Here is a 23,818-nt window from a genome sequence, read left to right on the forward strand (position 1 = left end):
GGATTTTTATCATACATGCTTAAAAAGAGAGAGCAGGAAATAAACAGGCATTTTCCCATTATAGTGCACAGCCTATTTAATATGCTTCACACTCAGGTGTGAGGACAGCTGAGCTGGCAGCTGAAGTCTTGCAGGGCGTAATGATTTGGCCATGGGACCAATCTATAAGGACCAGCACAGATCCCAGAAACAAAATATCTGTGTTTTCCAAGTTCGTCCATTCTCTGGGGTATTCCAGCATGCTAAAATGAAAGAAATCTGACTGTACTAACTAGAGAAATGAATAATGGAAAATACAGAATGCAAAGTCCAGCTAATACAGAATTTGAAACAACAATGGACTCAAAATTATTTCCATGAACCTCAAACATCCCTTAACTACGGAAGATCAGGGAACTATTTGTCTTTTTTTTTTTTTTCTGTCAAAGAAAGGAAGCAATCACCTCTTTGTATAGATGGTTTTTGTATAGATGTTAATTTACCACCATTTTCTACCCTTCCTGCATATACCAGAAGGCAAGAACTCCCAAGGAGCTTGCTGAACGTTTGGTGTGTGTTTACCACAAGTTTCTATGGCATTAAAATAGCAGTCAGGCAAGGAAACGTGATGAGCACATTTTTTGCCCACAAACTCGCTAGCAGTTGGACACTCGTTAACTGGCTGATTTTTTTCAGGTTTGTCCATCTCGAGGGTCAGAAGAAGCACATGCAATAACTACAGAAGCTTGCTTGGAAAACTGCTTGGGAATTTGCTTTCTGTCCGAGTGATGCTGGGCGGCGTTTAGGAGGGACACATTTCCTAAAGGTATGTTCCTGGAAGCAGCTGCTGTGGTTGCTACAGGGTTGATTGATGCACTACTTGTGGCAGCTTCCCCACTTTACCCTGGCTGCAAGCAATCCCTGCAGTTCACAGGAGCTGCAAAAGCAAGATCGGGAGATAAGAGTAATCCCAAAGGCTTTAGCCTTTTTTTTATAAGGGTGGTGAGACAATGGAACAAGTTGCCCAGAGAAATTGTGGGTCCCCCATCGTTTTCATTGGTCATTGATCAGATTGACAAATGTAAATAGCAATGGACCTGTGTAAGAGTATAGCAGAGCATCTCTTAACCTCTTTATACCTTTCATAAAATTTGATTACAAGAACACTACAAAAATCCTCAGGGCTGGTGGCACACCATATGCATAAAAAATGAATCCTCAGTGTGCTGATCCGTATTCCCCTCCAGTTCAAAACACTGCAACTGTTGTTGCTTCGTGGAAATACTCGATGACCATGAACTCTCCCTTTTGGCCTTGAATTGAAGAACATCTTTTAGGGAAAAGATCACCAGTGGCATATAGCTTAATCCGAACACTTCCTCTAGAGCCACACAGGAGAGTCGTGTTGGAGCAGTAACAATGCTGGCAAGGACCTTTAGTAATCTTTAGAAATTTGTTGCATTTTGTTCATGGTCCTGAACACAGGTCTACAAAAGACTCAGGTAAGCAAGGCTCTGATAACTAGTGCTTTAGTGGAGCAGCTGATGTGGCACAGAGCTGATGCTAGCCATATTCTTTCCAGATGCTCCCCATTATTTGGGTGCGCTCCACTAGTTACCCAGCACTGTGCTGAGAGGTTCTCTTGATAACGATGCAGCAAAGGTGGTTTCTGTTTGTGCCACTCTGCAGAAATTTCTGAGAGAGTAAGTGATGTAACCTAGTGGAGGTCAGTAAAGAGACAAAGAATGTATGAAACAGCTGGAAAAAATCCTCTGTATTCTGACTGAACGACTTCCTATGCTTATGCCCAGTAACTTGCTGCTGCTCACCACTCCAGATGGTCACATAAACAGTTGTGCTATGGCTGCCATGTTCGCATGAGATATCAATGCAGAAACACAGATACAAGGTTTTACAGTATGAATGGAAGGGTGGCATTGACAGAATCGTATCTTTACATCTTCATATGATGTAACTTGTTCTTTCACAATAACAGATCTTATCTACTGCCCCCCAGAAAGCATCAGTGTATGACTCAAGATCTGCAGCACAGACTTGCTGAATAGAAAGAGTGATATAATCTCTTTTCTGTCATACCATGTTACACCCTTTTTGGCTAGTACAGCTGATTATGCCCTGTTCTGGTGATAACTGCACCCACAAGCTTGGGGTGGATGCCTTAATCCCTTGAAGAAATTACAGAAACGTATGGAAGCATTCTGCCAGCTATTTCCCCTCACTCTTAACAACCTAAACTCTTACGAAAACCTTGCATTATTCCCATTTACTTAATTCCAACTTGGTTTTCAAAGCACCATACTTCTGTCTAAATCAGACCAGAAGTTCCCTGTCACAAATTTAGTGCTGAAGAGTCACTAAATACGTAGCTCCACATGTCTGAACAAGGCAGGTAGGAACGTCAAGATGAAGGAGGAGCTTCCCAGAGCCATGGAAACTCAAAACACGTTTGAAAGTTATTTGAGCCAAGCTATGAATACTATGTCACAAGAACATGGAAGAAAAAAACTTGAACTATATGAAGAATGGCATGATGGTTTATGGGAACCATTACTACATGTTGCAAGTAAGGGAGGATAGCTCATTCAGTACCCAAACAGTCTGACTTAATTTGTTGAGTTTCTCTCCAACTCAGGCGACGCAGCAAAGAAAACAGGCATTCACCTAACACTCTGCTACCTGGGGTGTGTTAATGTGGAGTAACTTCTAGTACTGTTAATAGGGTAAATGGAAGATAAGCTGAAAAAGGTGTTGGATACAAAAGTTACGGACACATACTTAAAGTTGCTGCATAATAGATTTTGTAACATCACTGTGGAAGTGATTTCTCTCATCAGCCTTGTTTCTCACACCTCGCTTTACAGTGCATGACAGCAATTACCTTGCTACTCCAACAGAGGACAGAAAGGGAAGGCCTAATAAAGAATCACATAAAACCTACACGTAGAATTAGGTGCGTGATCACTTACTCCCACTGGAAGCATTACTGTCTTATTAGAACAAATAGGAAATACTGCAACTGCAAGCTTTATCGATCTACATAACTTTCATGTTATCCTGTTCCATAGCTGTTCTATAAACTCCAACAACTGAAAATCAGGAAACGGTTAAACTATTTCAAACTCAGTCATGTGAAGATTTGAAAACAGAGTTAAGGTTATGCCCGGATCTTTACCTTGTTTGAATGATGTTCTGATCTACCAGACAGCCTCATCCGCCCTCTCTCCATGCATACACAGACACTCTTATTTTATTTTAGAATTGCAGTGAACAGAATTTGTCTACATTTTCCCTACAAGGCCAAACATTTAGGTCTAGACTCATCATACCTAACTTTAAGTGTCTAACTTCTGTTAGCTACCTACCTTAGGAGACCAGTTAGACACTCTCTGGACAGTGCGTTGAGATACACACTTTGAGTGGATGCTTCAATTTTATGTGGCTGTAGATCACCCCATACAGATTACCAGACTGTCTCAAAGACTGGATGCTTTTAGTCTTTTGGCCAGGATCCTGGCACTACACTTTCACCTCCCTGCCTTCAAATGCATGGAAGAGAATCCTATTTCCAGCTACTTGATGTAATCTGTGCAAACCAGCACAGTTAGGAGTTATGGCTATTTGAAAGTTTACATGTAACACTGTCCTCTGTACACGAAAGGGGTCAAGGAGAGGCTGAAATCCCTCAGAAATTCTTTGCTACGAGGGTGGCGAGGTGCTGGCCCAGGCTGCCCAGAGCAGCTGTGGGTGCCCCATCCCTGGCAGTGCTCAGGGCCAGGCTGGACGGGGCTGGGAGCAGCCTGGGCTGGCGGAAAGTGTCCCTGCCTCTGGCAGGGGGGTGGACTGGGTGATCCTTACGGTCCCTTCCAACCCAAACCATTCTGTGATTCTGTGATTTTTTGTTATGCCACTGCACCCACCCACTCTTTTTCCTATACAGGACAGGAACTGCAAATTCCAAGAGACGAAGCAGCACAATGCTCGTAAGCCAGCAATGATTTCCTGCACATGGAGCTTGTAGACTTTGTCCACACTCTGCAGAGACTTGCAGACAACATTTGTAAAAGTTTTGTCTATGGTAATATTTGGAGAAAAATGGTTATTACTACTTTCCTCATAAGATAGAGATCTGCCCAGCCTTCCCATCTGAGGTATGTCAACAGGTACAGACAAGTCACATCAAATAGCAGGTGAAAACACATTGCACAACACTATCAATTATCTTCCTGAGAAGTTGCTTCTATAACAATATGGGCATAACATATGCTTCTTTCACTAGATCTCATGAGAAGTACTTCCTGTCTTTAAGCACTTCATCACCGGGAGCAAACATAGTATTTCTTCACACTCGCCACAAAGAACAGCAAAAAAATCATACTGCTCTGCAAAATTTAAATACATACATATACATTACAGTTGTGTTGGTTCTTGACTTTTTGTTTGGAGAAAAACACTGGAAACATCACCTGATAATGTGCTAGGTTCCTTTAGTGTCTGATCAACATAGCATTTCACTGATCTACCAAGTCACCCTCCCTCTTCAGTTCTGAATGAATCTTTCTGTGGAAAAGGCAACCGACAGTTTGCACCATCATCTAGAAGAGATTTCACCAGACTTGTACAAGACCACTAATATTTTTCTTTTACTGCTGGTAATTCCTTGACTGATACAAGTTTGTTTTTTTTCTTTTTTCAGAGTGCATCTTAGCATAGCATTGGCCTGTAGACATCGTTACTCTCCTGTGATTTTTCCCTGCTTTGTTGATTGTAGGTGATTATCAGACAGTTGCACTGTCCCTCTCAAGACATCTTTAATTAAAACAGCACTTAGGATTTTATTCCAGGGTTTAGAAATGTATTGTATTCTTTCTCAGCCTTTGAATTCCTGTGTGAGCCCAGCCAGATCATGTTAGAATCATAGGATATCTCAAGTTGGAAGGAACCCATAAAGGATCATCGAGTCCAGCTCCTGGAAAACTCGGTGCCCATGTATACATGCTCTAGACCCTATAAATGAACAAGAAGTTATCTTGAGTGCAGCTGCACTCATATGGCTCTCGGCTTAACTCTTTCAGGTAATTCAGTCATTGGAAGCAGTATAGCTGATATGGTGACGCTGCAAATACTTTTTTTTTTTTTAAAGGCATAGTAATATTTACTTACATTAAAGGGTGCTCAGGCAATATATACAGGGTACTGAGCACGCAGACTCTATAAAAAAGTACTTTTAATTTGAGCGGCGGCTTTTGCTCTGTTTGTGACTGTCTCATACAGAAACAGAACAACCTGAAAATGAAGGATGGAAAAACGTGACTACAACATCATAACAGAAAAAGGACGACTTAAACATAGTAGTAGGTAAGCATAAGTATTTTTAATTCATCTTTATTTCAGTATATTCCAAGTAGATTATTTACTTCAACAAACTAGCCTCTTTTTATCATCTACAGGTTTAAGGATTATGCTGTGTGGAGATACAGATATAGAAAGTGCTCCATGGCATCTCTGTCTCAAAAAAGGATGATGTGAGCATCAGAATAGTTCAGATACAATGAATTAATTCATTCGCTTTGCTTTAGCTGTCTAAAAATGGATAATCTAAACAATTTATTTATTTTTGCTCTAAATGGACAGTGTAAATTACATCCAGTGATGTCTGTCTCACTTCATTGACAAGAGAACCTAGACACTAGCTTAGACTAGATGCTTAACTTCATAAAGCTAGGCAAGATGAATCCTATTTAATGAGTCCTTCAGTGTTAGGGCTGATAGTGTTCTTTTTCTAAACAGTCATTGCTGGAGGCAGCACAAGTTTAAGATTTAAAGGAAATGGAAGCACTTGAGATCTACTCAGATTTTCTTTGTATTCCTTCCATTTGTTATGGACCATGGCCAATTTACCTCTTCATCTGCTTTATTATAAGTGAAATAACACGGTTCTTTAAGGAATTGTACTTTTAGCTCTTATCACCACCTTTTCTTTTATTTATTTATTTTTTAATGATTGGAACAAATTTCAGAAAAAATCTGAAGAAGCAACTGAAATAGAAAACCAAACAATTGAAATAAACTTTTGCAGAATTACTCTCTTACAATTACCAATGTACATTCTTCATTCCTTACCTTCAGTAATGAGTCTACATGATTTTTTCTTTACTCTTCCCAAGGGAGACGGAATATTAAAATCACAGTCAAGTTATTCAATCGCTCTCAACCCAGAATTAGCATGTTGCACACTTAGAACTGTCTTACAAAACCTGAGACACCCACTCACTCCATGAGAACAATTTAGCCACTTTTATTTGAGGGAAATGAGGGGGAGCAAAGCAGGGCAATATAATTACTTCTGTCAGTTAGGAACCATTATCAAGATTAAAAGGGAGGATCTATATTTTGTAGCTGGACTGGTTCCTTGCACAACCTGTGCCTAGCACCATCTAGGTTACCTAAATGCCTTGTTTCACCTGGAGTGGCTGGATCCACATTTTATCACAACTCATCCTTTCTTTCAGGATCTTCTTCCTTCTGCTTCTACATGGAAAGAAACATAAATGGGAAGTTAACGGCAACTGCTATGTTAGCCAAACCATACAAGTAATTCTTGCTTGCCAAACAGAATTTATCAGGTTAACAGAGATTTTGGCTGGCAATTGCATTTAGAAATGTAAATTTCTATAGGTGGCATAGGTATAGGATACATGCCAACTAACTTCACATCCCCAGGCCCAGAAGTGCAGCTAGCTCTGGAACTATGTGGATTTATTAACTGTAACTTCTGTGTTGTACAACAAAGGCTGCAATTCAAACAATCAGTGTCATGTAAATCACAGGCAAGTCACCTTCATCTGTGCTTTTGAATATGTATAACTAGATTTGGTATCTGTTGAAAGCTTCTTACGTGCTGATAAGGAACCATAAAATTAATTATATAATTACAGTGCCTTTCTAGTAGAAGTGTAGTGGTCCAACATACTTAGAACAGATAATATAATTCAATCAACCAATAGAAATGGTGTTAAGTATTTTGGCATAGATAAGTGAATGTTGCATTGCGGTACTTCCTTTAAGAGGGTTATTATATTAGAAACACCTTCATCTAAGGGCAGGCAGTGGTCATATATTGTTGCTCATGCTCAGGGACAAAACAAGCCGTTGCACATTGTTCAGTTAAGCTCACAGTATTCTGTGCCCTACTTAGCTATCATCAAAGTTTCTTATTTTTGAAATGGAACTTCTGTCTTCTCCGAAAACAATACTTAAAGATCTATAAGGCTAAAATCAATAATTCTATCTAAAAATGTAATTGAAGGCAGAAAAAACATGTTCACCCTTTTCCTTTTTGTTCACTTATTTCAGACTAAAATACGAGATGTTGTGTTTACTCATCTAGTACCACTTTGAGCCAGTGCCAGCCATTTTCTCCCTCTCTTTGTTTTTTCCTTTCCCTTCCCCCTCTCCAGGCCTAATTATCTTCATTGCTTTTTGTGAGGCCTGAAGATTCCAAGGATGAGGTAGACCAAAGGTACTGACCAGACAGAGGGAAATAAATAGACTTGGGACTGCCATCTAAGGAGGTCTGCATGGTCCCCAAGGTTTGAGGACAATTTTTAATCCTTTATAGACCTTGGATGCCCACAGGACATGGGACCTTAAGTCACAGGTTGAGATGTAAAGATAGACAGAGTCTGTAAGAACTGAAACCTGACAGCAACTCAGCCATCAGTCTATTCTTCAAAAATTAAAAAAAACCTTTGCTCCTGAATTTATGTGAATTAAAATCTTGAAATGAAATCTTGTAACTACTGCAGTCCTCAGCAGTGTGAAACATTGAGGTGTTTTCCCTCAGTGCTACATGTTCAGGAACTTATTTAACCATCCATAACCCAAAATGTATACTTCAAAAGCAATTGAGCATGCAGGACAGCATATACACTGAATAGAATCTATTATTAGAATTAGCAATGTATGAGTTACAGCTCCTATTAGACTGTTATAAGCAGTTTTATACCTTCTATGGTAATTTTTTTTTATTTCATGGACATGCTACCAGGGTCCTTATGATAAAATTTAAATGTAAGCTGTTCTATGCACAGTTTTTGCTTATCTCTCTACCTACAGCATTTAGAAACACAGGATGGGAAGTTTGACAGGTCTCAAACAGTTATTAGGAAAAAAATCATAAATTATGACAAATACTTGTATATTTGGTTGCACAATCCCTGCATATCTTCCACGGATCAAGTGCACAGTATTTGTGGGCTTAAGGTGAATTTTCATGTGCATCTGAAGCATCCCATCTCCCAGTTCCTGAGATTCCCTGGACAGCTGCCACCTGGAGAGACGGGATGCTGTGAGCTTCCTTGTAAATATTTGGGGAGAAACAACACAGGCATAAAATAATCCAGTTTGTCATCACAAGTACCCTCTCTGTGTCTCTTTTCTGTTGTCAGAAAAGACTGATAGACTAACTGATGTCACTCCCTACATAACACAAATCAGAGGTTATATGACGACTCCTTCACTGAATTTCAGGCATAGGACTGCAGGTCATTTCAGTTCTGCATCCTTGAATTGATGGATCAAGAGCTCTCCCCTTCTAGTTGAAACTAGCTCATTGAGGCACAGACCCTGGGTCATTTACTTGGATTTGTGGTTTACTGTTACATAGGTTAACTAGATGGAATATTTTTTTTCTGCTGTGTCTATAAACACCAGGTTCTAGTACAATATTTTCTTTAGATGTACTGCCTGCAGGATTAACCTTGGAGGAAATCAATTGCATTTTAAAAACACTTAAGTGTTTTGTGCCAGTCCAGCTGATGGGTATTAGTGGATATCATGCAAGTATTGCATTTTACTTTACTTAATTGCTCCTAATCCTTGATTAGACAAACAGAGACCTTGGACTGTGCCTGTGGGATCCTTCTGGATAAGCAAGTGGAGTACTAATTGTTTAATCTTAGCCCTGGGCAGCTACTAGTTGCTTATATACTAATTGCTCATAGATTATAAACCTAAGGAGGCAGTGATGCCAGACACACAAGCCACTCCACAATATATTGGCTGGCCCAGCATTGCAAGTGCTGTCTTTCAGGCATGAAACATAAAGCTTGACAGCAGCTGGGATTATACTGGGGAAATCTGGATCTCAAAATACAACCTTCTATATAGCAGGAGCTCCCAGCATCCTGGGGCAAAAGGTTAAGGGCAGCATAATTAAATTAAATAGAAACAAAGGGGATTATATAAGGGACATAATGCAATTTTTTTTTCCCCCTTTGTAAGCAGCGTGCAAGGGCTTTGTGACTGGGGCAGATTGAGGCAAAGGAATGAGCTTCATTAGCCCAGGCTGCTGGGGTCGGCCCCAAGCACTACCAGTGTGTCACAGGCTATTACATTGAGCAAGCAAAGCAGATGCAAGCCTAAACCTAGGCCAGGACACCACATCCCTTCTCTCTGTAAACTGCCCCTAGACATAAACTAATAAGGAGAGAGATTAAAAACTTCTGCTATTACTAATGCCTTGGTATTTATCCCAAGACACTGACCTATGTTGTTTTCTTTTGGGATGCATTTTCAGTGGCACTATCAGCACTTGCTTTTCTATTGTGAGCACTACAATTCTGGGTATTTTTTGTCACAGTACCATTCTCAGCGGTCACAAAAGTAGAAAGAAAGAATCCTGTATTCACAGAGTGAAGAGAAGAAGGGGAAAAAGGTGCCTTATGCTTACTCAGAAAAAACCTGCAACTGTGACCTGTGTACATAAGAGGAACTCAGAAATTGGTGAGTGGTGGGAGAAGGTTTTCTTGGGGTAGGGGTGGGACAGGGGAAAGAAATTCTTTTTAAGTTCTTAAAATATTTTTTTTTTTTATTTTAGAAGTATTGCTAGTATTTTTAGGCTTTAAAAAGCCCTATACTCTTATTTTAGTTTAACTCTGTAACTTGCATTTTGGGTTTGACAATCTGATTTTAGATGTATACTAAAAAAGGTCCATTTGTCCTGCATAAGGAAGTGGGACCTGCTTTGGACAGGAACATCCCTGGGTTTCCACAGTGTTCGTGAGCCAACTTGAAACAGGTTGGGAAATCACAATTTTACCACATCAGCACTGAAAGAGAGCACCTGTTGCAGTCACTGCCATATTTTTATGGCATATCACCAATAATTTCCCATAGTGGACCAAGTTTTAATGCCCTGCTAGCATCACGTCTTAGGAAACCTACAGACCCGAACATGACCTAGCCCCATGTCACCCTTTACTTTCTATTCTCTCCTTAACCAGGACCTTGATCTAAGTACTCACGTGCAGAATTTCTATTCAGCTTTTAAAGTATTTACCTCTCTTTTTCCACTGCAGGCGCAGAGCTGACACATGGCAATTAGCGGTGGAAAGTGGATAGCAAATGGTCATGGACCCTCCAGACTTCACACTGGTTACTCGCGCCCTGAGCTCCTTCTGTATTTGCTGCAGTAACTCATTATCCAGACAGAACCTTCAGGTAGGCTGCCTCGCAGATATTAAAGTAATGCAATTTTGCAAGGGACATTAAAATAAGGCAAGCGGGGAGTGTCCTGAGGAAAAGACTGGTCAAAAGGAGCAGACCTCAGTGCCTTGGTTGGGTATGAGAGAAAAGGACTAGTTTCTTTGCTCTTTTCTTCCCTGTTTCGTTTGAAAAATAAATCACAGCTTGTAAGCCACAAATGTTTCTTCGACATTTTTTAGCTTGGTTTTCCAAGAAAATGAGATTTGACAGGTGCCTGCCTGTTTATCAGCTCACTTTTCCTCCCAGCCAACAACTATTGAACTCACTGGGACCTCTACACTAAATTTTGTTAAAATAAGCCCAGAATCAGTTCCTACAAGTTTGTATAAACTAACAGTTGGTTCTGAAAGCTCATTCAAGTGTCTCCACTGAGGGCTCAGCTGTTATGAGACCGAGAGGAACTAATGTGTTAAAAAAAAAAAAAAAAAAAAAAAAAAAAAAAGACCCTTTCAACTGGAACTTGCAATTAAAGAAAATAAAGTTATGAGAAACTAGGCTCTGTTATTTAGACTCAAACTCTGTACTCCAAACACTGTGCTCTCTCTTGAGACTTCTGTTAACTCACTTTGCATGTTGGAGTGGAGTAAATACCCTTGCTTGTAGGTTTATTTGAATTTGAAAATGTGCAGAATAACTAAATATTCAGTCCGGCCAGACTGATCCTTTGTCTGTGTCTTGCTGTCTGTTGCAGTTTTAGGTCAAGAATTTACTGTCAGACTAAATCCCCTTCCACTTTTTGCAAGACAGATTGAAACAAGAGGCTAGTACAAGAGGCCATGGAGCTATTCCTGTGCTCCATTTCTTGGAGAAGGGTTTTGGGCTATTCTTGTGCAGGAGGGAACTCAAGAACTCTGACCTGTCACCCAGACCCTGAGTCTCTCCCCCTCAGAAAATGAGGCACCATATGCTGGTAGCAAAGAACAGCTTCTGTGGTTGCCAAGATCATTTCCTCAAAGATGACGTGTCCTCCTGGACACTGGTGAACTCTTCACAGTATCCAAAGCTATATCAAAAAAGAAGGTGCTAGAGAAACATGCCTGTTGCTTGCTCCTTTCTCCACATCATGTCGAAAAACAACACTAATGGCATGTGAGGTGAGAATGCTGAACCGCCTTGTTTAAGCTCGCAGGCAAGTGAGGTATGTAGGCAAGTGACTGCCAGGTTCTCTGGTTTATGAACAAGCCCCCACAATTTGTTGGGGAAACATGTGAATCAAATTCATTCAAAGAACAAGATGCAGAGCAGTCAGGACACAGAGGGAGCAAAAACATCTGCAAGCCGCTGTTGTGAACTTCACACTGTGAATTCCCATGTGGACAGCTGTCCTCCTTCTACAGGTGCTGGAGTGGCTGCTCTAAATGTACAGGATTTGGCTTAAAGTTGTAAATTCTAAGTCCCATGTAGTCCTGGCTTCCAAATGCACTGTTATTACAAATTAACCCACAATGTTCAAGTTATTATCTCATCTTTTCTCTCTTTATGAGCTACTTAGAAACTAGTATTTCCAAGTGGCCACAGCTAGCCACATACCCAGCATGTGGTTTACCCACTAGCCATTGTGGGGTTTGTAATTTGCCCATTGTCCTGGGGAAAGAGATCTTCCAGTGATTTTAATCAAATACTTTTAGCAAAATTCTGAAATTATTTTTTTTAATGCTTTCTAAACGAGAAGTACAGAATTTGCCTTTCTGTACTCTGCATTTTCTTAGGCTGGGAATGAGAAGTTGTCCAAGATTTTCCTCTTGTTCATTTCTATGAGTTTGTTACAGCTGTTGATGGCAAGGTTCCTTACTTCCTAAGAAGACTGATAACTGTGTAATTCAGAAATAATTTTTAAAAGTGTGTAGCCTGGTGTGGCTTTGGCTTTTGGTTGTGTGTGGTTTTGTTTATTGCTGAAAGAATCACAAAGACCAGGGGTAGCTGGTAAGCAAGCTGAAGCTTTGCTGGTGAATCAGTCAACCAGTCTCAAAAAATATTGTTTCAGTCCTCCCTGGACATAAGATTTTTCATAAAACTCTCAGAGGATGAGGGTCTCTTTCACCTGTGGGAGGGGGCTGCGTAAGGAGAAAGGCCCTTAACCATATCCTGAGCCTTTCCCTGTAATTCCTTTTTTTTCCCTGCAAGTCCTTATATTCCTACTATATTTTTAATGTTTATTGGCTTCCTGCACTGTCTTAAACAGTACCAGACTCTCTTGCTGAAGACAGTTTGGATTCTTTTACACACCGAACTGTGCTTCTATTGAGTAACTCCAGCTGCATAACTGTGTGCTATAAACAAATAGTTAGCGACCGCACTGCCTTTTCATTTCCAAATGCACCTAATTCAAATGATAGCAGTAGTAATCCAGGAGAAAGATAATAAGGTGTTTCATATTGTCATTACGCTTCTTTGGGTAAAATTCTGTGTTATGCACAGGACTTCAATGCAGGAGCACTGTGTTGTAGTGCCTGATATTATCAGGCAAAACTGACTGCATCATGTCTTTGTCCTACCTGAACAGCGCTGGCCGGCATTAGGGTCTCCAAAATAACGACTGAAGTGCTGAAAGACATGGGCTGCTCAAAGAAACCCATTATGAACACAGCTGTTCCAGTCTCAGCAGCAAACAGGGAGGAATTCATACAAAGAAAGGAAAAAGTGGTTCATTTCCAGCGTAACAGCAGGACAATACCACAAGGAGGCAAACTTGGATTATTTTTCCTAATTCTTTCCGATTTTTCTCCTGGAGAGAGGCCTTAGCTCTAAACTGTTTGAATTGCAAACAGATTTCCTCCTGTGGAAATCATGCCAGGATTTTCCACCTCTCCTAGCACTCCGACAAGTACAGAGGTCATGGCATCAAGCCTCTCGAAGCTCAAGGAGCATCTGGATGATGCTCTTAGTTGTGTGGTTTAGGTAGTCCTGCAAGGAACAGGGAGTTGGGCTCGATAATCCTTAGGGCTCCCTTCCAACCCAAGATATTCTGTGATTCTAGATGAAATGAGCAGGACGCAAGTCAGTTTAGAAGTCTGCAAATGCTCTGGGAAGCTTCTTTGGCTAGTCACAGAAAGACCTAGATGGCACTTGAGGTACAAGCTCTAGCTGCAGACCAAGAGCAGTCTGTCAGGACAGAGCCAAGGTGCGCAGCTCCCCACAAGATGGAGAACAGGACTGCCACAGGCAGCAGGGCCATGCCAGCTAGGATCTGTCTCACAGTGTTGGAGAGCTGAGCAAGGCAGGTCTGGGATGGCAGCCAGGCCCAACCAAGTCCCAAAACCAGGAAAAAGCTTGTGGTGATGAAGCAGGTCCATGGGTCAGGGTCAGTGGGATCCATGGCCAAGCCTAGCTGAGCTCAGGGAGGGAATGAAGACCCAGAGCTGAGTTTAGATGGAAACCCTGGTCAAGGTGTGGGTCCAGGTAAGGCTGTTCAGGGCCATTAAGACCTGTTAGTGTACTCAAGGCCCTGACACAGCCCAGCTTTTCTTATAAAAAGAATAGAGGAAGAGATACTGGTTATGATTATGAGGTTAAGAGGTGGTAGATGCCCCACCCCCAGAAACATTCAAGGCCAGGTTGGATGGGGCTCTGAGCAACCTGATCTACTTGAAGATGTCCCTGCTTGTTTCGGGGGGTTGGACTTGATGTCTTTTATAAAGGTTCCTTCCAACCCAAACCATTCCATGATCAGAGACAACTCTTGATCACCTTGCCATAGATTTTATTTAAAACCCGTGCAACCTTGCCCTGTCCCTAGGGTAGCTCTACAGTGGGAAACATGTTAAAAGGGTGTTTTTTAGGGACAAGAGGAATTATATTGCTGTCAGCAGATTCAGACACTACAGCAAGAAGAAGGCAAGACACACCTTGGTTCATGCAACTAAACAGTGACAACACCCTCATGGAAGATAATAAAGTAGTTGTATAAACAAGGCAGCAGTGCCTCAACCTTGCTTTTAATATCTGAGGTCATTAAAAAACTTGCTTGTCAAGAGAGTGATCCTTTTCCAGGAATCTTCTGCTCCACAAGCATTGCAGCTCTGAAGAAGCAGCAGCAAAGGAAGTTATATTCCACAGATTTTTTCTGAAGTCATGCTTTCATTAAGAACAAAACGGAAGGCAAACTTTTATTCCCTTGACCCAGCCCCAGCTACGCTGACACTGGGTGACTGTCCATGCCAGGGTAAAGGGCACTGCAGCTGGGCTAGAAGGAGAATTGGAGCTTGAGGGAATCAGGCTGGAATGGTGTTGGGAAGGCGCTGAGAGAAAAGGAGGTAACAGGATCCTTGAGGTAGGCACAGAAGAGTTATGGTACTACAGACTTAGGGAGCAGGACTGAGGGGAACAACCACTCCAGGAGAACGCTGGTGAGAAAGAAGAAACCGCGCTGGCATGGAGAACCAAACCTGGGTTTGTCTCTCCTGCTGCAACAAGCAGGTGAGGGGAGAAGAGCCACTTGAGTTGAATGAAGAGGGCGACGTGGAAGGACTGCAGTCGATGCTGATCAAGGCCTGAAAGGCATCACAATGTGAGGGCAGGGAGCAGGGCTCTTGTACAGCTCCCTGGAAGAGCCAACTACTTAGATTTGCTGCCTTTATTTCTGTTACTCTTGGCATACTTACAATTTGCAAGAAATTAGCGGGGATCTCTTCTCCTTTGCTGTGCATAAGACACTGGGTGTACCTGTGGTAAGAAATATCAATAGGCTTGTATAGAGAAGGACAGCTCACACAGAAACAGCCCGGCTGCCTCCATCTGGGCATTAGATGTGACACCCCACCAGGATTCCTATCAAAGAAACTCAGAGCGGGAAGAGCGAGCAGCAAAACTGGAGAGTAGCCCTGAGGTAAATCCCTTCACAAGTTGTTATTAGCAAGAGATGAAGGTGGCAAGATAACCTACACAGATCCTATTTACGACTACAATGAAACTATCTAGGGATATTCTGATTTTGAACTGGGAAATTAGCAAGGCTGCAAATTAACGGTCCGTACAGGAAAAAAGGAGACGTTAGTTAAAAATAAGACACAGTACCTTTAGTCACCAAATATTTTTAAATGTAACTGGTTAGAATGAGGAACTCATGCCTATGATACACAGAATTAAAACGATTAAAGGAGGAAAATGGAGTTGAGATTTTTCTTCTCACATGTCCCTTGGTTCATTGAAGAGGACAGGTTTTGGAGGGATGGTCAAACTGTAAATCACAGTCCCAATAACATATTTTTTGAGTCAGGGAAAAGTTTCCTCAGTACTTTTTCTACTACGTTATCACACCCTGCTAAATCTTATCTCATGCCAGAGAGCACAGAAGGCAGGACGTGCTCCCAGCCTGCTGCCTTAACATCCTCCGGATAAAAAGAGCATACTGCTGCTAGTTAGAGGTGGCCTGCCTTCAAACTCCAACTGCTCCTTTTTACCTGCCCACAAAGTCTGTCCAAAGCAGAAACCACCACTGGGAGCTCGCCCTCAATCTAAGTAGTTTGTTGCAGAAAAAGATCTAGCAACGAAGGACAGCTTGGGCAGGAAATATTGCAGAGTTTTAGCTACAACCAGGGAGAGGCAATAGAAGATCCACCACCATGCTGATCCCAGCCATTTACTACATGCATTAGACAGTAAATAATTGCTATGGGCTACTAATTTGCCTAAAACTGTGCTTACAAGTCTTCCTGCATAGTAAATAAAATTCGTATACATGGCTTAGGTTTGCAATCTGTGAGCGTTGTTATAAAGTGCAAACTTTGTGCAGCACCTGTGGGGTCAACACTGGACTTGTAACCCATCACTCCTCTGTCACCCTTTGTGCAACATACGTTAGGGACCACTGAAAGTGGAGGCTTTCCACATACTTCAAATGGTGAAAGAGCAGGGGCATAAATCCAACTCCAATTGGAAGCTTTTAATAGTTCATTTTAATTTATAAATCAAAAATAAATGTAGGGAAAAATGAATTAATCAGAATGAACACGAATTCTGCAAGTTTAAACCTGCCAGCTGGCAAATAGTGGGGACAACCCATGCTGTTGCAAGATTTTGTGTTAAGAAAGCTGTAGGAGAAACTACACATGGAAATTATTTTTTTTGCTACAATGCAGGCTGCCATTTTGAAGGTTTTTGTCTTGCTTGTGTCTATAGTAGCTTTTTACCATAAGTGGGAAAAAAAAATATTAAGTAACTTGTATATGGCTGGCAAGTGAGGAATGAATAAGTCATGGTGGAGTGACTACGTTAGTGGACGAGGGAAGAGCTACGATGTCATCTGTCTAGACTTCTGTAAGGCCTTTGACATGGTCCCTTACAACATCCTTCTCTCTAAAGCGGAGGGATCCGGGCGTGGTGGATGGGCTATTTGGTAGATAAGGAATTGGCTGGATGGGTGCGTGGTGACTGACTGTCAGCATGTCACAGCCTTGCATGGAAGGTATTTTTTTTATTTAGAAGTTGGTAAGGGCAGTAAAAGGATGACATGAGGATAATAATAAATCAAATAATGAAAAAGGATTTAAAAGCACCCTGAGAACCTCTCTTTCATTTTCACACACCCACAGCTTGCGACTTTATTCATAGGGTTAAGAAGCTTACATCACACATTGAGCAAATTCTGTATGCTGCAACATCAAACTTTTAGCTCATGTCCCACAGCTGACATTTCAAGCTGTTATAATGAGTATTTTTATGGGTAGCACATGCCTGCTTTGCTTTGCTCATTGATGTGCGTGGCTGGTGAATAAAAGTGTTTCTGATTCAACAAACTGGAGCTTCATAATGGGGTGTTGAAACAGTGCATCAGAAATCCCAGCAGGCCCTGATAGAAAGCAAGGTATAACATTCCAAAATCCGTTGACTCTGCTCACCCTGACATAACAGGAATAATACAGGGAATCTTAGTTTGAAATAACAGATTTTAATGACATAACTCTCTATTTTTAGGTAAGCTTCTACTGCGATGTTATAGCTAAGAGTACGTATTCTCCGAATATGCAGGAAGGAAAAATCATACAGAGGCAAAGCGGTGGTGAGTCTTCCCTGTGTATTATTACTGTGGGGTTTTTTTCTCATGATGTGTGTAGTTCTAGTGCCCACTTCAACAAATGTTAAAAAATGAAGATAAATCCTTTTTCAGCTTCATGAGGAAATCCACTTGCATTGCAACAGGGCAAAGTGTCTTAGGCTATTTTGTAATTCAAGAGGAATAGAAGGTTAGGTTAATACTTGGGGCATCTAGCATGAGGGTGAGATTTCAAAGGTCCTAGTAGGTCAGTGGAAGTGGAGTGAGTAATTCCTAAGAAGTGCCACCCTTTAAATCACTGCCAGCAACAGCCTCAGTGGCCAGAGCAGCTGGTATTTTCTTTCCCACATTGGATAAGTCACCACATAGTCAGTCCATATAAGATAATAAAAGAAGCATTGTAAATTAATCCCTATTGAATCTCTTTTTATATCCTTCTTCAGGCATCCACATTGTGGAGAGTGGGCTGGCTGGAATATTACTCTGATCTGACATTTTTTGTCTATTTGTTGTGCTAAGTAGCCCCCTAGACAGCAGTAATTGATGTCTTGTGTGACGCTGGTGTAAGAGGTTGTAAGTAGGTAGAAATGCCTGTGTAAGCAAGCTCCAGGTACACACTGAACGATACACAACTGTCATGCACGGTTCTGTTCACCAAAATGGTTTATGAATCAGAGTGAAAATTAGGGTCACGTAGATTTCTGTACGTGGCAGTTCTTGCAGAGTATATAGACTTTATTTGCATAATTATCTTGCTCTTACTCAATGTTCTCCATACTGTGCTGCTACAAAACTGTGTGTATCAGTGCACCATTTTTTTGGTGCAACAATTGTGCACTGATAAATAGGTGATTCTAAATACATAACATTTTTTACACTTGATACTTAAACCAAAGCAGACTGAAGCTGCTGTCACACATGGGCACTTAGAGAATCGGTCTGAGTGACCCTCTGATACTGCATGGCATAAGAAAGTAGGAGCTGAACAAATTTATTTACTTTTTGTCCCCATTTAGATAATTTTCTAAGACATTAAGGTGTTGAGGAAGTAAAAACTACCCACACTTAAAGAGACCATCTCTGACTTGATCTTTAGTTCTTATTGTAGTTATATACATTAAGCACAGAGATGACTGTATTCTTATGGAAGTGCATTTGGCAACACTCCTGTACACGCTGTCAATACAATAGCAGTGCCAGTCCAAAGGGAATGCCTACGTTGCCTGACATGTCATGTTAACGTAGAATCACTACACTGGCCTCTTCCCCACTTTATCCCCTGTGTCCAGGTGACCACTTGAACTCAACAGTTCGTTAACGAGCCCATTACTGACTCTTGAATGTGCTGCAAGGCAAAACTGGCACCTTGTCCTGGTTTCGGATGGGGTAGAGTCAGTTTTATTCCTAGTAGTTGGTACAACACTGTGTTTTGGGTTGAGTATGGGAATAATGTTTTTAACACATTGATGCTTTAGTTGTTGCTAAGTAGTGCTTACTCTGAACCAAAGACTTTTCAAGTTTCCCATGTTCTGCTCGTGAGCAGGTGCACAAGAAGCTGGGAGGGAGCAGAGCCCAGACAGCTGACCCAAGCTAGCGAAGGGGACATTCTATACCATAAACCGTCATGCTCCATATAGAAACTGGGGAGAGTTGGCAGGGGCCTGCCGATAGCTGCTCGGGGACTGGCTGGGCATCGGTCAGTGGGAGGTGAGCAAGCACACTGCGCATCACTTGTCTGGGGGATTTTTTTCTTTGGGATTTATTTCTTTTTCCCTTTCATTTTCAGTACTATTGCTACTGCTATTGCTGTTGCTATTGAAAATTTTATGGGAATCATTTTACCATGTGGAAAGGTGAGAGGGCAGGTGCTAAGCTGAGGTCCTGCCACACAGAGCAAGGTGTCAGTAGAAAAGGGAGGACAGGAGAGGCACTATCCTCATTTTAAAGTGTTTCTTCCTAGTACCAGAGACCCACCATGGTGCTTCCCAGGCTGCAGTGTGTGCACAGGGCATGCTCCTTGGTAGCAGTTCCACAGAAAGCATACCGAAAATTAACATTTGAGCAATTGACTCAGTCCTGGCACACCATTTTCTAGTCCCTTGTGGAGCTGGAGCAAGAACAGGCTCAGAAGCACAACTTAAGGGCCTAGGCTGCCTGAGATAACAGCTCAGATACCACAGTGCTCTTATGAAAGCAATTACAGAGGATGGAAATTGCTCCTGCAGTTATCAGTAGCTATTGAACCTAAGGTATAGAAGCATCTAAAATGGGGATTGAATTCCTGCCCTGGAAGCATTCAAAGAACCAAACAAGAAATGCCATGAATGAGAGGCCAGTTCTGCCAGTTGCAATTTTTTGTTGCATGGTGGTACGCCTGCCAGGGGGAGGGGGACATCACCACCCTGTCCATACGTGCTGAGAGGTGGGCGCTGTGGCTTCGGATTGCTTTTGCTAGAGAGAGATCTAAACCTGCTGTACCAACGGTATAACCACCGTATTATGAAAAAGCGGAGGATGACCTCTTCCGTCTCCATTTTAGAAAGAAAACAAATGGGAATGTTCTCTGAAGAGCAGAGTCCTGACAGCACTTGTCAAGCGTGTTCCAAGCACGCTTGTGGGATCAGGCCCCTCGGGGGATACAGCAGGCAGGAAAACCGAATATGCCCCACCCTCAGGTGGGTGCTAAGAGGGAAATTGCTCGGACCAAGGCAGTTCTGTACATGCACAGGAGCACAGCTCAGCATTTGAAGAGCTTTAGCGTAATAGCAGAACACACCTACGGTGCCGGCTGTAGGCAACACCTGAAGAAAAGGCATTGTAGGTGGTAAGCTGGAACACAGTCACCTGTATCATCACACTGCGTTGTAGATATCGTCCCTATTTCTGCCTGACTGTCTCTGAATGGATATACACTATATATATACACGTTGTAATTCCCTTCAGGTCAGGCAACAGACAAGTTGGCCACCAATTATTTAAGAGTTTATGCAATAACACTGAAGAACGCTAGCAATTTTTTGCAGCAGTGGGTTGTAAGAGGAATGAGTGAAGTAGTCTTTTATGGGAATCATTTTACCATGTGGAAAGGTAAGAGGGCAGGTGCTAAGCTGAGGTCCTGCCACACAAAGCAAGGTGTCAGTAGAAAAGGGAGTTATTCTTGCCATTTCTAAATTCTTTCAGATTCCACCCAAACCATGTTATCCAATTGCATCCCTAAATCTAAAGCCTGAGTGAAGAACAAAAGCAAAGATAAAAATTTAGGAGAGGGAAATGCTATACATGCCTGCCTTCATCATGAAATAAGCCTTGTTAAGCCAAGCCTATCCTTATCCTCAAAGCTTCACAATTCTTTTTTGTGTATGTTTGCTGCAGCTTTGTCGACATTACTTACCCATACAAACAGCCACCAAGTCAGCATCCTTCGAACCTTTCAGAGAGCCTACAGGGTAGAAAGCCTGGAGTTTGTCTAATCATGAGGAGACAGGAAATATTGCTGAGTTGAAGGTGGGAAAGAGGTTGATGAAGACCCATTCGGAAAAGAGTTAAGGGAGGCAATGATCAAAATCATCCAAGAGGAGAGTGAGCGAAAAGCTGAGAAGTGAAAGGAAAATACTGGGGTTGTGTAATATGAGAACAAGAAGGTAAGTGGAAGAAAAAATAACAGATTTATAACATTCTTCCTCCTTTTACTATAAAAGATTGTCTCTGTTCCTTATTAAACATTGAATTACTATGAGAAGCTGGGCATAGGATTGCTGCAGAATAAAAGGCATGCTGCATTACCCTGCACGACATGCTATATTTACACGAGCACAATCTGACTCCTAATAGCTGTCAGTGACCTTGCCTCATTTCTTCTGCTTTTTTGCTCTACCTGTATAAGCAAAACCACTTCCAGTAGAATCTCAGTATAAACTCCTGAAGCAAACAGGATTTGGCAAGCTATTTCCCCAATTTCCCTGTTTCTTCTGGGTATCCCAGACTACATCTACCATCTTGCAGGGAACATTAGGTTATGAAAAACATGATGAGTCAGATTACAGTCTCCAGTAGACTGTTTATGCACAAAACCTGTATTTCAGTCTTCTTAGCCTCTTGTCACATAAGTTTTCTGTTGAACAAGCTTGCACTGAGCACATTTTATTGTCCCTCTATACCAGCGTCACAGCTGGGGAAATTTCCAATTAGTACCTATTATTAGTACTAATCAGACCATTAGGGACCTCAGTAGTAGTGCAAAGGCAAAATGAAGGGCTTGCCTCTCATCAGCTGTTACCCTGGCCCCTTGAAGTTTGTGAACCATGTTAGAATTTGGTAAACCAGCTTAATTGTTAATAACCTTTATGAAGTAGATAAAAAATGAGTATTCTCACAGAGCAGCCATTGAATCAATTAAAGAGACATTTAATTACATTTTAATTAAAATGAGGTTGCAAAAAGACAGACTCAATAAATTACTGTGTTCCAATGAGTAAAATGCTAACTAAATGCAACGAATAATCAGTTTGATTTACGAGACTGACACCAGAAAGAACCAGTTTGTGTCAGTCTTGTATTTATAGGATCTCACTGCGACTCGGGATCTAATCAGCACAGCTTTCAAGTCTCACTGGTAAAAAAAAAAAGTAGGAATCCCTAATATTTATATTACCTTCACCAAGATATCTATTTAAAATGTCTTCATGTATTACAAAGTAGAGCATGCAGTGAAATCTCTGCATTCATCTTAAGACAGCACTATCACTGAAATACTTACAAAACATTACTACTGTTGCACATAATTGTGGATATCACCTTTCTAACCAACCCTGGATTTGGGAACACAGAATTTCTCTAGGCCCTAGTTGGAAGGGATTTTCAAATTACATTCAAAGCACTTTTTTAAAACTACTTTTTTAATCAGGATCCTTTTCAATGACATCTGTCAGCTATTATTAGGAAATAACCAGAACAGTGTTATTAATGCCTGCACCTACACGCAAAATAATAATAATAATAAAAAAAAGACTAAATGGAGATGTTCTTAAAAAACAAAGGCAAAAATAGAAGTCCAAACTCCTTCTGCTTTGTGTGTTGGGCTTGATATGGTTTGTTACCTCGAAGGCGGCTGTTGGTGGCTGTAGCTTGTAACACAGGTAAGTTGGTCATCAACGTGCTGCAGATGGGTCACATTGTTCACGGTGGTCTCTCCTTGTACGATCTTCCACATTTTCCTTCTTTGGGTGGTTTTTCCGCTGAAAGCTGGGGCACAGAGTTCTGGGTGTGAATGGCAGAGGAGAAGAACCACTTTTCTTCTACGTGGTCTTTGCTTTTAGGAGCAAATTGCCTAATTATTTGCCATTATAAGCTGCCTTTGTGGTTTTAGGTTGGTTAGGTGAGTACAGCACAATACAGGTTTTGCCAGTATGGCTCAACTGGCCCCTAAATGGCCTGTATTAGTTATAAATGAGATCGGAAAATGTCATCATTGAATCATCATTCCTTTGCAAAATCAGCAAGATTAATTAGAGGTCACACTCTCTCTCTAAAACAGGTATTGACTTTTGATCTAAAAAACATGAAGAGGAGCTTTACTGATATTTTTATAATTTCTCTTTTTTCCTATATTCTAGCTTTTCCAAATAACCATGTTATCACCACTCAGCCTTTTTCCCCTCTCCTTTTTGTCCTGCTGTTAATTGGTACTCACACATCTCCTTGTTCTTTCATGCATCCTCCATTTCTTTTGTGTTATTCAGTGCTCATCTCTCATTTACAGTTTACCTTTCCCATAATGTTTAAAGCACTTCCAGTGAAAAATACTCTGCTAGAGGCTCGCTCCTAGATTTTTCATTTTGTTGGCTCTCCCAAAACCCCATAGTGTTCTTGGAGAGGTACAGGGCATCTATGCAGGTGGCCGGTACACTTTCCACTAGCAGAAGCTGTCCTTGACCACAAGCACAGAGGGGCTAGGTCCTTCTTGAGGCCAAAGAGCTAAGTATCAGGCACAAAGCTGGTAAGAAAGAGTTCCAAAAAAGGAGCTGGTTCTTGGGGATGTTGGAAGAGAAAAAAAGTTTGCAAGACCCAATGGGATGACATAATTAGATAGGATTTAATTCCTTTTCTGGCTATAGGAACAGAGCCACAAATATACTTAGTTGCCTAATAACCAACGTAGGTGCCCACAGGTCCTTGAAATCACCAGGCAATCAGCATTTAGAGAAAAATTAATATGTATAAAACTCAATAAAATCAAGAGTACCCTAAATACCCTTGCAATCCAGACATACTCCTCAGTGCCTG

General features: G+C 41.4%; 1 long non-coding RNA gene across 2 annotated transcripts in view; it reads left to right on the plus strand.

The window, feature by feature from the left end:
• Window positions 1-23,818, plus strand: part of LOC121094626 — a 42,018-nt gene that overhangs the window by 11,661 nt on the left and 6,539 nt on the right. The window contains exons 4-12 of one of the 2 annotated variants that reach the window (XR_005829902.1): window positions 676-805; window positions 3,938-4,148; window positions 4,694-4,764; window positions 4,872-5,072; window positions 5,272-5,355; window positions 9,578-9,783; window positions 10,359-10,500; window positions 17,458-17,542; window positions 20,909-21,177. This is a non-coding gene — a long non-coding RNA (uncharacterized LOC121094626). The remainder of the gene's footprint in view (window positions 1-675; window positions 806-3,937; window positions 4,149-4,693; window positions 4,765-4,871; window positions 5,073-5,271; window positions 5,356-9,577; window positions 9,784-10,358; window positions 10,501-17,457; window positions 17,543-20,908; window positions 21,178-23,818) is intronic. The other variant, XR_005829903.1, reaches the window with a different exon arrangement.

The sequence above is a fragment of the Falco naumanni genome, chromosome 10 (assembly GCF_017639655.2).
Source record: "Falco naumanni isolate bFalNau1 chromosome 10, bFalNau1.pat, whole genome shotgun sequence".
Classification (NCBI taxonomy): domain Eukaryota; kingdom Metazoa; phylum Chordata; class Aves; order Falconiformes; family Falconidae; genus Falco; species Falco naumanni.